The sequence below is a fragment of the Eurosta solidaginis genome, chromosome 3 (assembly GCF_040869045.1).
Source record: "Eurosta solidaginis isolate ZX-2024a chromosome 3, ASM4086904v1, whole genome shotgun sequence".
Classification (NCBI taxonomy): Eukaryota; Metazoa; Arthropoda; class Insecta; order Diptera; family Tephritidae; genus Eurosta; species Eurosta solidaginis.
In genome coordinates, this window is record NC_090321.1 from 35,184,664 (window position 1) to 35,199,534 (window position 14,871).

Below are 14,871 nucleotides of genomic sequence, written 5' to 3' on the forward strand. Positions count from 1 at the left end.
AATTGTGTACACATATTTTTCTTATAGCAGAAAATATTTCTAGTAAAAATGGACGGGATCGGTTAAAGATCACGGCAACTTAGATATAAAACAAATGTAAAAGGGTCGTAGACTAGAATAATAAGCTATAACTTAGCAAAAAATTGTTTTGAATCAATGATATTTCACTTATCAAGTTTTACTGTAAGAGGAAATGGGGAGACATTTTTCTTTTAAACGGGCGGGCCACGTGTTATGTAGAAAAGTAATTTAACTGAAATGAAATGTGCAATTAAAGCTCACGCTGAGTATATAATGTTCGGTTACACGCGAACTTAGACACCTTTACTTGTTATTGCATACTTTTCTGCTCAATTAGCATATTTGAGTAAGGATACACGCACCAATGTATTTGAACACACACACATATACCCATTGTCGGTGTATTCATCGCGCTATTAAATCAACTTAAATAGAAATTTTGCGGCTTACGCCCCGATTCTAGTGTGGTAACAACATTCTTCACCACGGTAACGAAATAATGCGGCAACTTTTACACCCTTTTGGTATTCTACCTGCGAAAATAGCCGGATAATTTTTTACCCACAAAAGTAGGTGGTTACATCGAAATAACCACACAACAGCTGTTGTTTAGAAAAAGGAAAAACTGAAAAATAAAGAATTGTAAGCGCAAATAAGTAAAGATAATAGTAAAAAAGTGTTGCCTCTTGCTATACATATTTGCTTACATTATGTACTTTCACAGAATAAATCACAATATACCTATGTACAAACTTATCATGCATAATATGCATAAACATACACATCGTCCCATTTATTCGTTAACCTCGTATCTACAAGTGAGACATTTTCGGTAAAGCGAACACGGTTGCCACACCATGTTTACATTTGGGACCAAAATTCATCGAAAAAAAGACCGAACTTTTGTTTTATTTTATTAGTATAAAATACAAAATTTTATGATGTTTCTATATAAAATTTTACTAAACATAGTGAATACTTTCCTTTAATTCAAGCTGAGCAAACAAATATATGTACATGCAACCAAAAATGGTACTATATTTTGACATAGGATAAGTCTATGTCTTTCACCAACCAAACTTTGTGAACCTAGTTTTGGTCACAAAGCTCTTGGTTCGAGAATTATGTTGTTGATTGCAATGAAATAAAATATATAGTGCAGTTAGGTTTTAGTAAGAAACGGTTCAAAATTTGCGTTCTGGTGTGGCCGAACTATGTATGTGGAAAACTCAGTAAATCATAAATGAAACTAGGCAATTTTGTTAGCGCTATTTTTATAGATGCTTACTATTTCCCTTAACGTTTAAACTTCATATCAGAGCCTAGATTCAGTAAGTGTGAGTTTTGATCCCATGCCTCAGGGTTCTGCTAGCACCTATAGGAATAATCTTGTACAATACATTTGTTCCGAAATCAAATCTCTTTTGCATTTGCTTCTTTCTGTCTTCGAGTTAAAATATTTCTTGTGCCAAAATACTTAATTTTCAATTACTTTGCGTGGCTTAACACCACAATAGTCCTGGAATTCCTTGAACTAATTGAGCTGGGTGAGATTTAAATATCAACGTGCCTAACGAGAAGTAATGCATAGAATTTCCTTGTATAAGTTTTGAAAGTGTTAGGCTCACGGCAGAGTGCTCGCTATAAGCTATGCTAGGCGAGAAGCAATTTTTATTTTCATATATTTTACATAGTGTTGTATAACCGATCGAAATATCTAGCCGTTATTAATATTATAAAACAAGAGTTTTTTTGATTAGTCGGTTATTTCATCAACAATTAACGACAATGTGTTTGCCAACATTTTTCTTTTTATAGCCTGGCATAAATTATATCCTAGGTGAAATGTTATTTTTCTGGTACATTTTATTGACTGAGCAATTTTTTATATGGGGGCTAACGAAAGTGTGGCGAATTTTTGGGCAATATTGTGAATTTTTACCTGAGTGGAAAAGAAAGAAAAGTACAAATCGCGTATACTGCATAAAAAGGACAAAAATTGAATAAAAGGGACCAGCGGACCAAATGGGGTTGGAAGGGACCATTTTTGGTCCAAATGGACCAAAGTGGCAACCATGAAAACGAAGAAAACTACCTTTCCAATTTCTCAACAGACACCGGTGAGTTTTTCGGTGATGACAGCGTTACCACTTGGGCCAGAATCGCGGATAAAAGAACTGGTAACGATATTCGGTTACATAATGTTCTGCGTACTATTTTACCGGTAACGCTCAGAATCGAGGCGTTAAAGTTCACCGCACATTGTTTTAGTTGCATAATTAAGCGGACAATGGAGCACAATAAATTTGAGGACGTCAACGGTCATTTTGACATTTCAAGGATTTGGGATATGACATTCCTTGGTATAGCTATTACATACATATAAAGATTTTGAAAGAAATTTTACCATTTTTTTATATATCATGGGAAGCATCGCAATACCATGTATAAAAAATAAAATAAATGTAAGGCGCGATACCCTCCGAAGAGATCTAAGGCCGAGCTGCTCTTCCAAGTTGCGTCGTGCTCCTCTTGATTTTCCCAACAAATCGGCCGGACGGGACCTACATGTTTTATGCCGACTCCGAACGGCATCTGCAAGGCAGATGAGTTTTCACTGAGAGCTTTTCATGGCAGAAATACACACGGAGCTCTTGCCAAACACTGCCGAGGGGCGACCCCGCTTATAAAAATTTTCTTCTAATTGAAAAACCTTATTTCTAAAATTTTGATGTTGCTTTGCCCGGGGTGTGAAGCCAGGGCATACAGTGTGGTAGGCGGAGCATGCTACCATCACACCACGGTGGCCGCCATCTATAAAAGCTTCCAAAACGTATGTTTTCGTTCGGAAGTTTTGAAGTTCGCTGCGATTCTCCACAGATTTATGAGGAAGTATGAATATTATTATTTAAAAATGTTAATTGTTTTCTTTTCGTAGATTCTTGATGATGACTTCAGATTGAAGTCGAAATATCGAAAAATAAATATATTTTGAATACTACTAAAAAAGAAGTTTTATTCAATAATCTGGCCTAAAGCTCAATCAAAATCATCAAATTATATTATTATTTAAACTTTAGAACAACAACAAAGATTGGAAAATATATATGCTATAACGTGAAGTGAGTTTGGCCGAAGGCTGGGCGGCGCTCACCAAATCTAGAGTGGATTGAAGTTATTATATGAACCTGTTGCTGCCAAAAAAGGTCCAGTAAAATGGGTGTGCAGTGAATGTTGTTGTTGTTGTTGTTGTAGCAGTGCCTCGCCTCATCCATTAGGTGCGACTACTCACAAATTGTCATCAATACGCTTTAACAGCAATCCGAGGAAACTTGCGGTTTTAACAGGGGTGGACCCGAGAGAAAGGGTGCTAGCGGCGTTGGTTCCATATTGCAATTGTACATACATTATGTATGTCGGGGTTGATTCTGGATGGGCAAGAGTTTAACCCGTTACAGTATCCAGAGTGAAGGCCGTGCCCATGGGGAGGTTGCTTTCCGCTGCTGCGAGTTTAGGGTATTTGACTTTAAGGATGGTTGAGTTCTGCAACCGCATGCAAGCGGCCAGCCAATTACTTTGTAAGTGGTTATGAGCATCCCTCTATCTCTACCCCAAGTGCTGCCGGCAAGATATTGGACGATTATAATACGACTCTAGGTTTTAGGTACAATTGCGAATGCATGCTCGCCCAAAAGGTAGATCTTCATCGAAGGTCATACCCAGTATTTTTGGATGTAAGACAGTCGGTAATGGAACGCCATCGAGAAGGCTGAGGAGATATTTGTTTTTTCCGATTTCGATTTGGCGCTTGCGACAGCATTTTACCAGCATTACTGCAGGAAATTGGTCCAGGGAAATAGTTCCCGAACTAAACACTCGGCTGAGCCAACCACGTGTAGAAATGGACTTCTACCTGACATATTTTTTTTTTTACTTCTGTTCTACATTCGGGAGCCTCGCAGAAATTCTTTGAAATCCTTGTAAGAGCTTTTAGTATTTTGTCCTTCCATTAAACTCAAAAACCCTTTCTTTCCTTACTTCACTCACCACTACCACATAAAGAGGTCTGCTTTTACTGGGTCCTTTCAAAAATACTCCTCACTACAATATCGATACCTAATTTTTACCCAGACACGTTTCCTTCCGCTCTCTATGTGGATAGTTTTACAGAAAGTGGTCCAAATCCTGGTCAGGGCCTACTTTATTTCCTCCTTACACCCCAAAAAATTATATTTCCTCACTTCCTGGAAAAGGAGCGTTGAAATGAGACCAAAGAACGCTCTGGCAGTATACTACACCTGCGAAAGGATTAACAAGTTTTCGCAAGGGAGACTATAACCGCATATCATCTATGGAACGTACAACACAGTCATTCAACTTATACCAACTTATAGAGCACGTGAATGTTGGAAGGCGCCGGGAAAAAAGAGCAAAACACAGAGATTTTGAAACGAGGGTGGTATGCGTGTGAATATCAAGTGCATTGAGCAATGCATCTCAGGGAGGGTTCGAGAGATGAATAGGAAGGAAGGCCTAGACCGTCGTAAGGGCATTACAATCTACACATACGGCTGGGAAATGGCTAAGAGGACTGAAGCTGGTCTGTACTCTGCAGGTAGGTCAGTCGTATCAACTTGCTGACTTATGTAGTATCCTCCAGGTAGTACGGCTTCAGACACCAATGTAACGATCTTTTTAGAGCCGACCGTTTAAAGGCATTAGAATCGAACGTGACCGAGCGGATACAGAGCGGAAACATCGAGCCTTAATATCGCCTATAAGGTATCTCAATATCTCCCTTTGTTGGATGTTAGGGCACACGATATTGAAGGAAATGAATTTGCAGATGAGATGGCCAGAAAAGTTCCGATATGGAGATAAGCGAGACGGACAACTTCGTACGACTACCGCTAGGTTATCTGCGGAAAAATGGAGTAATATGAGATTAGAACAAAGGACTATCTGCAAACCTACCGGAATGATTGCGAGATCTTATGAGATAAGCGAGACGGACAACTTCGTACGACTACCGCTAGGTTATCTGCGGAAAAATGGAGTAATATGAGATTAGAACAAAGGACTATCTGCAAACCTACCGGAATGATTGCGAGATCTTATGATCCTTATAGCCATGTGTGGGTAGTAATCGAACTAGCTTCTTTCTCAAACTACAAATCTGACTACTTACGGGTGTGGTCGCTCCTACTAAAGTTCATCAGAGAAAGCAAGTGGTTCGTTGAGGATTACTAGGCGGTTATCTGATTGAAAAAATGTGGGCATTCTCAATGCACAAAAATGTCCGCGGGTGAAAATGTGCGAAGTTTCCATACACGCGACCTCAACCCAACCAAACCTAACTCAGTCCACTTATCGCTCGCAGGATTATTGATTATACTTAGGTTAGGGCTAAGATACTTGGCTCGGATATCATAAGTGGTTCCAGACTCTGGATCAGGGACTGTTATCAGTCTTAGACCGTCCATAGTGACGAATGTCACGCGTGATTAGTTATCACGTCCGGCATGAGGTGCCCCTGCTTCTACTGATAATGGCGGATCTAGAGAGGACAACTCGATAAAACCCGCACCCCTGAGTCATTGTGCCGAGCTCAGGGGAGGGATGACTCTTTAAGAGTCAAGATCGGTACACAACGGTGACTGGATTGTTTAGGGCTTTTGATTATTGACATTACATTTTACTTGATGACTTTGGGCTGGTAGGTGCGGTATTCTGCCACCTTAGAAGGTCGTGGTGAAACCCTACCGAAATGGCTGGTAGGCTAATGCTGCACCTGCCCACGTCCCGTTAAAACCGTGCCGGGCCTCAAGGTACGTTCCGGCTCCGTCGCCGTTAAGTTGGTGGTGTAGGTGCAGTTGAAGATTTTCCTGCTTCGCGTCCGGTCTGGCTCTGAACGCATTACTCATAAGGTAATGCGTCAACACTCGCGTGGCCTCCCTGCGTAGCATAGATAACCACGAGACCGTTGAAGGGCGACTACACAATCGGCTCCGGATAGCGGCCTTGAGGAGGGACTTTCTAGAATGGACAAGACTAATACGAATCCGCCAAGGATGGGGTGCGGAAGAAGAGCGGTTTTGATGGAAATCCGTCAAATCAATCTTCAGCACTCTAAAGCGGCTTCCGCAAATTTGGTGCTCTGCCTTGAAAAAGGCGGAGTGGATATAGTCCTTGTCCAGGAGCCGTGGCTGAGTAGTAACGGCAGTAAGATTTCTGGATTAAGGACTGAAAATTCAACGCCTTGGTGCATGGGGAGGCAAGTAGGCCTAGATCCTATGTGCTTGTTAAAAAGAGATTAAAGCTTTTATTCTCTTTAATTTCAGCAATGCTGCCGAAACCACGGTCTGCCTCGAGCGAGGAAGTAATGAAATGTGGGTGGTCTCAGCGTACATGCCCCACGGGGACGTAGCGGGACCACCACATACGATACTGGGAGAAATCCCCGCTGAAGCAAGGCGGAGAGGTGATGGCGTGATAATCGGTGCCGATGCTAATGCCCATAATAGCATCTGGGGAAGCTCGGACACCAACACTATAGATGAGTCTTTAATTACTTTTATTGTAGATGAGGGACTTTGTATATGTAATAGGGGGAATGACCCGGCTTTTATTACTGCGGTAAGGGAAGAGCTCCTGGACCTCACCCTGGTTAGTAGAGAACTGGAAGGTCGGATATCTGGCTGGAGGGTTCTCAACGAGCACTCCTTCTCTGATCATCGATATATTCAGTTTTCGGTGAACGGAGAACGTCCCGGTAAAATATCTTTTAGGAACCCTAAAAGTACTAACTGGGACTTGTTTTGTAGGAAGCTGGGAGAGCTATTGCCTGCGGTGCCTACCGTTAGTTCAGACCTGTCCGAATCTGAGATGGACGTTCTGGTGGAAAACTTCACCTCGGCAAGCAATAGCGCCCTTCAGCTGTCCTGCCCATTGAAAACTTACAGGGGGAAGGGCAAGCCACCCTGGTGGTCGGATTCTCTTGACGACCTAAGAGCGTCCAGTCGGAGGAGTAAATTACCCTCGGACTGGGAGCTCTATAAGGTGAGTCTGGAGATTTATAAATATGAAATAAGGATAGCCAAGCGAGATACATGGCGAAGCTTCTGCGAAAACGTAGAAGGCGAAGAAGTGCCTGCCATTCCAATACGGGAAAGTCAAATAACCTGGGCTATAGGGTCGTTCAAGCCCTATAAGTCTCCGGGCCCGGATGGAATCATTCCTGCGCACTTCAAAAGTCTTTGGGGATTTCCTACCGCTGGTTGGCCATCATCTATACTAACTGCCTCAGGCTTAACTATATCCCGAAGGCTTGGCACACGGTTAGGGTTATTTTCATTCCGAAGGCCGGCAGAAGCTCTCATGTATCACCTAAGGATTTCAGGCCAATCAGTATCTCGTCGTTTCTTTTTAAGACGTTTGAGCGGTTGATTGACCTGTACCTACGGGAGAGGAAACCTCGGGGGTTACTGTCGGCTTCACAGCATGCGTACTGCAAAGGCAGATCGACGGAAACGGCTCTCCATTCAATTGTAAAGCAAATAGAGGGGTCCCTAGAACACAAAGAGTATGCTCTGGGTGCCTTTCTAGACATCGAGGGGGCTTTTAACAATGTCTTACCGGGGGCAATCGAAAGAACTCTGGTGAGTTTAGGAGTCGAGGCGGCTCTGGTTGAATTTATTAGCAAACTTCTATGCGGCAGAATTGTCGCAGCGGAGTGGGGAGGGTCCATAATTAAGATGAAGGTGTGCAGGAGCACGCCACAGGGTGGTGTCCTATCTCCTCTCCTCTGTGTTGTGGTAGTCAACGAGCTTCTTGTGGAGCTGGAAGCCAATGGTTGTCGGGTGGTTGCCTATGCAGATGACCTCGCTATCCTAGTCAGAGGCAAATTTCTGGGCACCCTGCGCGATGTTCTGAAGGGCTACCTGGATACTGTGGCTAGGTGGGCTGAATCATGTGGATTGGCGGTCAACCCGGGAAAAACGGAATTAGTCCTTTTCACTAGGAGATATAAGATGCTCGATTTCAGAACTCCCTCGATTGGAGGGGTACCGTCGGTACTACTGATAGGGTTAAATATTTGGAGATTGTTTTGGACAAGAAACTGTCCTGGAGACCCAATGTGGAAGATCGGGCCAGGAAGGCCGTCATTGCCTTGTACTGCTGCAGAGGGGCTATCGGAAAGAGATGGGGACTCTCGCCAGGAATAGTACACTGGCTTTATGAGATGGTGGTCAAACCGATTCTGCTATATGGGGTGCTGGTCTGGTGGAAAGCACTGGACACGGCGAGCACCTCCAAAATGTTAGTGTCAGTGCAACGCACGGCGCTGATCAGTATCAGTGGCGCTCTCAGAACAACACCTACCTTGGCACTGAACGTCATGCTGAACATATACCCAGTAGATATTGCGGGAAAGGTGGTCGCGGCAAGGTCGTTGGTCAGGCTTCGTGATAAGGGATATGGGCTTTCTGACCGCGGACACTCTAGCCTTCTTACCAGTTTCGACTTTATCCCGGACAGAACGGACTATTGTATGCCTATAACTGCTCCCTGTACAACCTTCACCCAAGCCATTCCACCAAGAGAGGAGTGGGGAAGAGGAATTATCTGGGGCATGGGATCGGTTAACTTGTTCACGAATGGGTCGTATCTGGATGGAAAGGTTGGTGGGGGGTCTTTTGTCAAGAGCTAAATGTAAGCCGCAAGTTTAATTTGTCTGATCACTGTAGTGTATTCCAAGCGGAAGTTGCTGCGATTAAGGATGCGGTGGATGGAATGCTATCCAGTGCTACTACGGTTAGGGAATTTAACATCTACTCTCATAGCCAAGCGGCTGTCAAGGCCTTCAGCTCAACTACAGTGCGATTGAGGGTGGTCTGGGAGTGCCTAACTTCGCTTGCGATTGCGTCGAATTATTTTACAATTAAGATTATCTGGGTCCCGGGCCATAGTGATATCCCGAGTAACTGTCAAGCGGATGTCTTAGCCCGCATTGGTACAACTGAACCGGATGAAGACGGCTGTAGGGATTTTGGGATCCCGCTGGCCACCTGTGGATTGCTCATCCATAGCTGGGCCTCGAGTCAGCTCAGCAAACGTTGGGCGGACACCACGTCTTGCAGGGTAGCAAGATCTTTCTGGCCGAAAGTGGATGGCAGGAGGTCTGTTGAAATAATAGGGTTCACTAAGGCTCACCTATCAATGGTCATTGGGTTTTTGACAGGGCACTGTCCCATGGGTATCCATGCAGTACGTCTCAATATACTGGAAACTCCATCCTGCTGCAGTTGTATGGAGGAGGATGAGGTGGAATCACCAAATCACTTTATGCTTGATTGCCCAGCTTTTGCCAGAACTAGGCGAAAGTACTTCGGTCGCGACTCACTTGGATCTCCCGAGGATTTATCCAAAGATGAGATCGGTATCATTCGGAGCTTTATCGTTGCTACCCAACGATTCTGTAAGTAGCTAGATCTAAGTCTACGTTATTTTTGGTGTGTGTGGTATCACAACGGACCTTCGTGTTGTCCAAGTGAGCTATCCTTATCAGGGCAGCTACCACCTAACCTGACCTAGGTTCAACTGGCTACCGTCATAAAACGTTACCTTCTTCTACCGAGCGCTGAACATTCGCAAAATAGATGCCTAACAATTTCAATCTCTTCTTCGTTGACGCAGCTTCTGCAATAACCATTCAATGGAGCCCCAATCCTTTCCGGATGCGGTCCAATACAAACGTGACCAGTGACAAGACCCAGAACTAAGGATAGATCCCTCTTACCGAGGGTGAGAAGCTCACGCGATCTCTTCTCAATCCATTCCGGCCATGTGAGTTTTGGCGTGTGGCATCTATCATGGTGCTTCCACCTGACCTCCGCTTCCATCAATAGAGCCTCCTTTATCTTGAGCCTGCAGGTGGAGAGCGGCATGCCCAACCTCTTCCAGGAAGTGCAAGGGAGGTACCCTTTCTTGCAAGCTCATCCGCCATTTCATTACCTGGTATACCCCTATGCCCCAGAACCCATACCAGATTGATTATACTTAGAAAGGTATCTCTTCTATTTCGTAATTTTCAGACAGCCATGTTAATGAGAGATGATCTTGCAAAACTTCTGGCTTGAACTTTTAGCTTAACTCTTTTTTAAATACTTGGCTAAAAAATCCAACATAATTCATCCAAATCGGTCATCCGATTGGTGTCAGCTCGCCACTTGCAAAAAGTTGGCATATTTTCTTGAACTTAACCAAAACCGTTTAGGCAGTTATCGCGCCAATTATTACATATATTATTGTCTAATAATGCACTGCCTACATGCATAACATACACTGAAAGAAATGGTGCTAGTAAAATCAACAAATCGGTTCTGTTGTTCTTGACTTAACGGAGATTCGGTGAAATTGTTGAATTATGGTTAATTCGACCGAGTTCTTTGTCAAGCGAACAAATTAGTTTAGTCATTTCAACAGAAGAGAAATTGTCGCTCTTAAGTTAACAAAATTCTGTAAAATTGACAGATTTCTAACCAATCTAACTGATTTTTTTTGTTAACACAACTGATTTCACTGGTCATTTCAACAGCGATCAACAGTCAATACATGAGCAAATTTAAAAGAGAATTTTACGCTCACTGCGCTCTCTACTTTGTACTTATGTATGCTGTGTACGTATGTCTATGGCGGCCGCCGTGGTGTGATTGTAGCGTGCTCCGCCTACCACACCGATGACCGTGGGTTCACACCCCGGGCAAAGCAACATAAAAATTTTAGAAATAAGGTTTTTCAATTAGAAGAAAATTTTCCTAAGCGGGGTCGCCCCTCAGCACTGTTCGGCAAGCACTTCGAGTGTATTTCTGCCATGAAAAGATCTCAGGGAAAACTCATCCGCCTTGCAAATGCCGCAACATATGTACTTTCGTACAAAGCTGTCGCAACAACTTTTTTTGTTCATTTGACTACTAAAACGGTCAATAACGAATCAACGATTTGTGCGCAGTTGATTCAACATCTTGTTGCGATGGATAAAAATTTACAGGAATTTCGGTTGAATTGGCCTGTATTTCGATTGATTTTACCAGTATTTTTCTTTCAGTGTACCTTCCAATGTCGCTGAATGACTTCAGGAGCTTCATGGCTTGCACTTTTATTTCATAGTAACAGCAAAATCACTATTATTATAGCCAAATTAAATTGTAACCTACTGCAGCCACGTATTATATAAATACAAGTTGAAATCAACACTTATAAAGAAAACCTTGTAGGTCGAGCAGTGGCGGATCTTGGATTGTACTTCCGGGGGGCTTTTACTTCATTATTTTATGTCGTATATTTGATTGTAACATAATGTAGGCATGGTGCATTTATTGAGATATGTAATGTATTTAAAAACATTACTTTTTTAGCTCTTATATCACTGCGTTACAAAAACGAGCTTTAGTTCTGTCCTACGAACCAAATATACTTTTTCGGAAAGGGGAGAAAAAATAAAAATATACGTTTATCCGCGATTTTCATGTACACGTCAGAATTTTTTTTTTTATGTATAAAGTATAAAGCTCGTATTGTCCGTTTGTCCGCCTGTGTGAAAGACTTTGGAACGATTTTTAACCCTTTTTCCGTGATCCAGTCGAGCTGAAAAAATACATTTAAAAAATACATTTTTATCAATTCTCAGATTTTCCTGAATTTAAAAAAAAAAAATTTCACTTTTTTCGGCACAATTTGGAGGGACTCCAAAATTTAAACTACAAAAGAGTTCCGAAAAAAAAATTGTTTTTCGACCCATCCTACTCCATATATTTGTAGTTTATCAATAGTAAGTTTCTAACACTAAACTGTGTATGTCTTTTACAACACTTACATATGCAAGATGCTATGCGGGAATTTCAAGAAATGCGACAAAACTCAAGAATACATTTCACGAAAATGTATAGATGCAACGTTGATGCTGAGAGCGTCGAAGATTATTATAGAATCGCATTCTATATTTCATTCCTTGATGCATTCATAACTCATATCCATAGTGGTTTCATGAAACACCAATCAATTTCAATCACTTAATGAGTACAACGCTTTAAAATGCAATAAGCTTCATGAATTTTATGAAAGTGTTCTGAATTGTTCCAAAACTAAGTTTGCAATGAAAGTCAAAATGTGGAGAAAGCGAGTCGATGGTCGCAATTTTAAAAACATATTTGGTGCACTTAACGTAGGTACAATTTTGACGATTACCTACCTAATTTGTATGATATATTTCTTATTTATCTTATTTTTTCAGATGGTGACTCCAAATGCTTGCGAACATCTAAGAAAGATATTGCGCATATTAGCCGTTCTACCAGATTCGAGAGCAACACGAGAACGCACATTTTCTGCCCTCAGGTTAAAATCATACTTGCGGAGTACACTCAGTCAACAACGTTTGGATGGACTCGCTTCATTGAATATCCATATTAATATACCCCTTTCTGTAAACGAAGTACTAGAAGAGTTTTTCAAAAAACCTAGGCGATTTTTGGGAAATAGTTATGGGAAAAGTTACCCGAAGTTATCCGAAAACCCCCCGTAAATGTGCCACTGCGGTCGAGCTTGCTGTGATGTAAACTTCTATGTTTGCATGTGTGTGTGACTTTTTTTAACCGCAAACTCAGGCATTGCATTGAGCATCAAACCTGTCTATAAACAAACGAACAAAGATATTACAAGCGGATAAATAAACAAATGAACCAAAAGTGCCACTAGCCAAAATATGAAGGAGAAATAGTAAAGTAAATTCAAGTACTTCTATATATATTTATGTATGTGTTTGTGTGGGAGTTGGTAGCATTGAAAGAGACAGTTAAAGTTACGCGCCAACTCATGGTAACAAATACTAAAAATATTTGTGTGTGGTAGTTACGTACATACATACATAAGCACCTTTATGCAATTATATGTAGATTCCGATGAAATAGATATTTTTTCATTCACATGCATGTCAATGTCTGCATTTGAGCACACATCCATATGTAACTCTACATGTTCATATATGCATGTGAGTAAATTAATAAAAGCGCGTTATGTGGTACAGCGCCTAAATGTATGCTTTTATATGAAATATAAACCCCCCAATGGGAATTGTAATAGTCAGCAAGGGATAACTGTAATAACCCTAGTTCTAACAGGAAAGATATGTTGGTTTTAGCAAAAAAAAAAAAAGTATATCAAATTAAATCTACTTGACTTAAATTATTATTCAACTTAATTCAAATAGGGTCCATTAGGTAAAAGAAATATAATAGGCCGTTAAAAGTGGTAAGGTTAGGTAGTCATCATAGCAATAACCAGATTAAAAAACAACAAGACCGCGGGCGGTGATGGATTGCCTCCGGAGCTATTCAAATATGGCGGCGAGGAGCTGGTAAAGCGCATGCATCAGCTTCTTCGCAAAATATGGTGGGACGAGAGCATGGTCGACGATTGGAATCTAAACATTCTTTGTCCAGTTGGACAGTGGGGCTGATTGGACCTTAACAGTGCGGCTTCAGACCTGGTAAATCTGCCATCGACCAGATTTTCACAATGCGCCAAATCATGGAAAAAATGAGCGAAAAAGAGTTGACACACATCACCACTTCGTCGATGCTATAGCCGCTTTCGACAGCACGAAAAGGAGATGCCTATATGCCGCTATGTCTGAATTTGATTGCCCCACAAAACTTCAGCTCAGTCAGAATTGGGAAGGACCTCTCCGAGCCATTCGAAAATAAACGAGGTTTCATACAGAGTGACCTCCTATCGTGCAATTTTTTTATTTTGATGCTATAAAAGCGTGCAATTGCAGGCAAATGCTGATGACATTGATATCATCGTTCTGCTAACTCCAAACTGGAAAAATAAGCGATAAAGATGGGTTTGATGGTGAATGAGGACAAAAAGAAGTACCTGCTGTCAGCGGCATTGTCATTGGCAACCACGCTACTGTTGGCAGCCATAATTTCGAAACAGTAAAATACTTCGTTTATTTGGGAACCAGCATTAACTAACAACAACATCAGCTCTGAAATCTAGCAAAGAAAAGTAAAATCCTCTCTCGGTCAACGAAAATCATGCTCTACAAGTCATCGTATCATGACAACATCAGATGAATTGGCTGTGGAAGTGTACGAGAGAAAAGTTCTTCGAAAGATTTATGGACCTCTACGCGTTAGAGATGGTTAATGATGAGCTGTACGAACTATACGCAGACATCAACATAGTCCAGCGTCTTTCTATATTCGAGAAAAAAAACCTTGCTTTCTATTAAATTTTCTACACTATTTCGACACTCCAGGAAAATGAACCACGCTGCGACGAGTTTTAGGCTTTGATACCTTCCGAGACGTTCTTCTTAGAACTGCTAGGTTAAGTAATCACTGGGTAACACGTGATGATAAGTTACCCGATCTTACAAGATTTGAACTACGGTATACGCCCAGCGGGTTAGGGGGCTTACAATATATCCGCGGCAAGTATGCCTGTAGTAAGAGGCGACTAAGATACGCAAATGGTTCAATGGGTTGCCAGCGCAATTTATAGCTTCTCCAACCCAACTGTCAACATCACCTACCCGTGGCGAATCCTGTTTCTTTAGCAGCCGAGAGTGGGGGCGGGGAAGGCTCAATGTGGTCATATTAAATCACATATAGTCATATTAAATCGTTCCCAAGATGGTCGGGCTTGTACCTTAATGGTTCAACGTACCAGATCTATATCCGTAAAAGGACCGTCAACATCGATAACACTCCCCAAAGCCTTCTGGGAGTATCTTTATCGCTATAACAGCAACAACAGGGTATCAGTATGCATGTATAAATA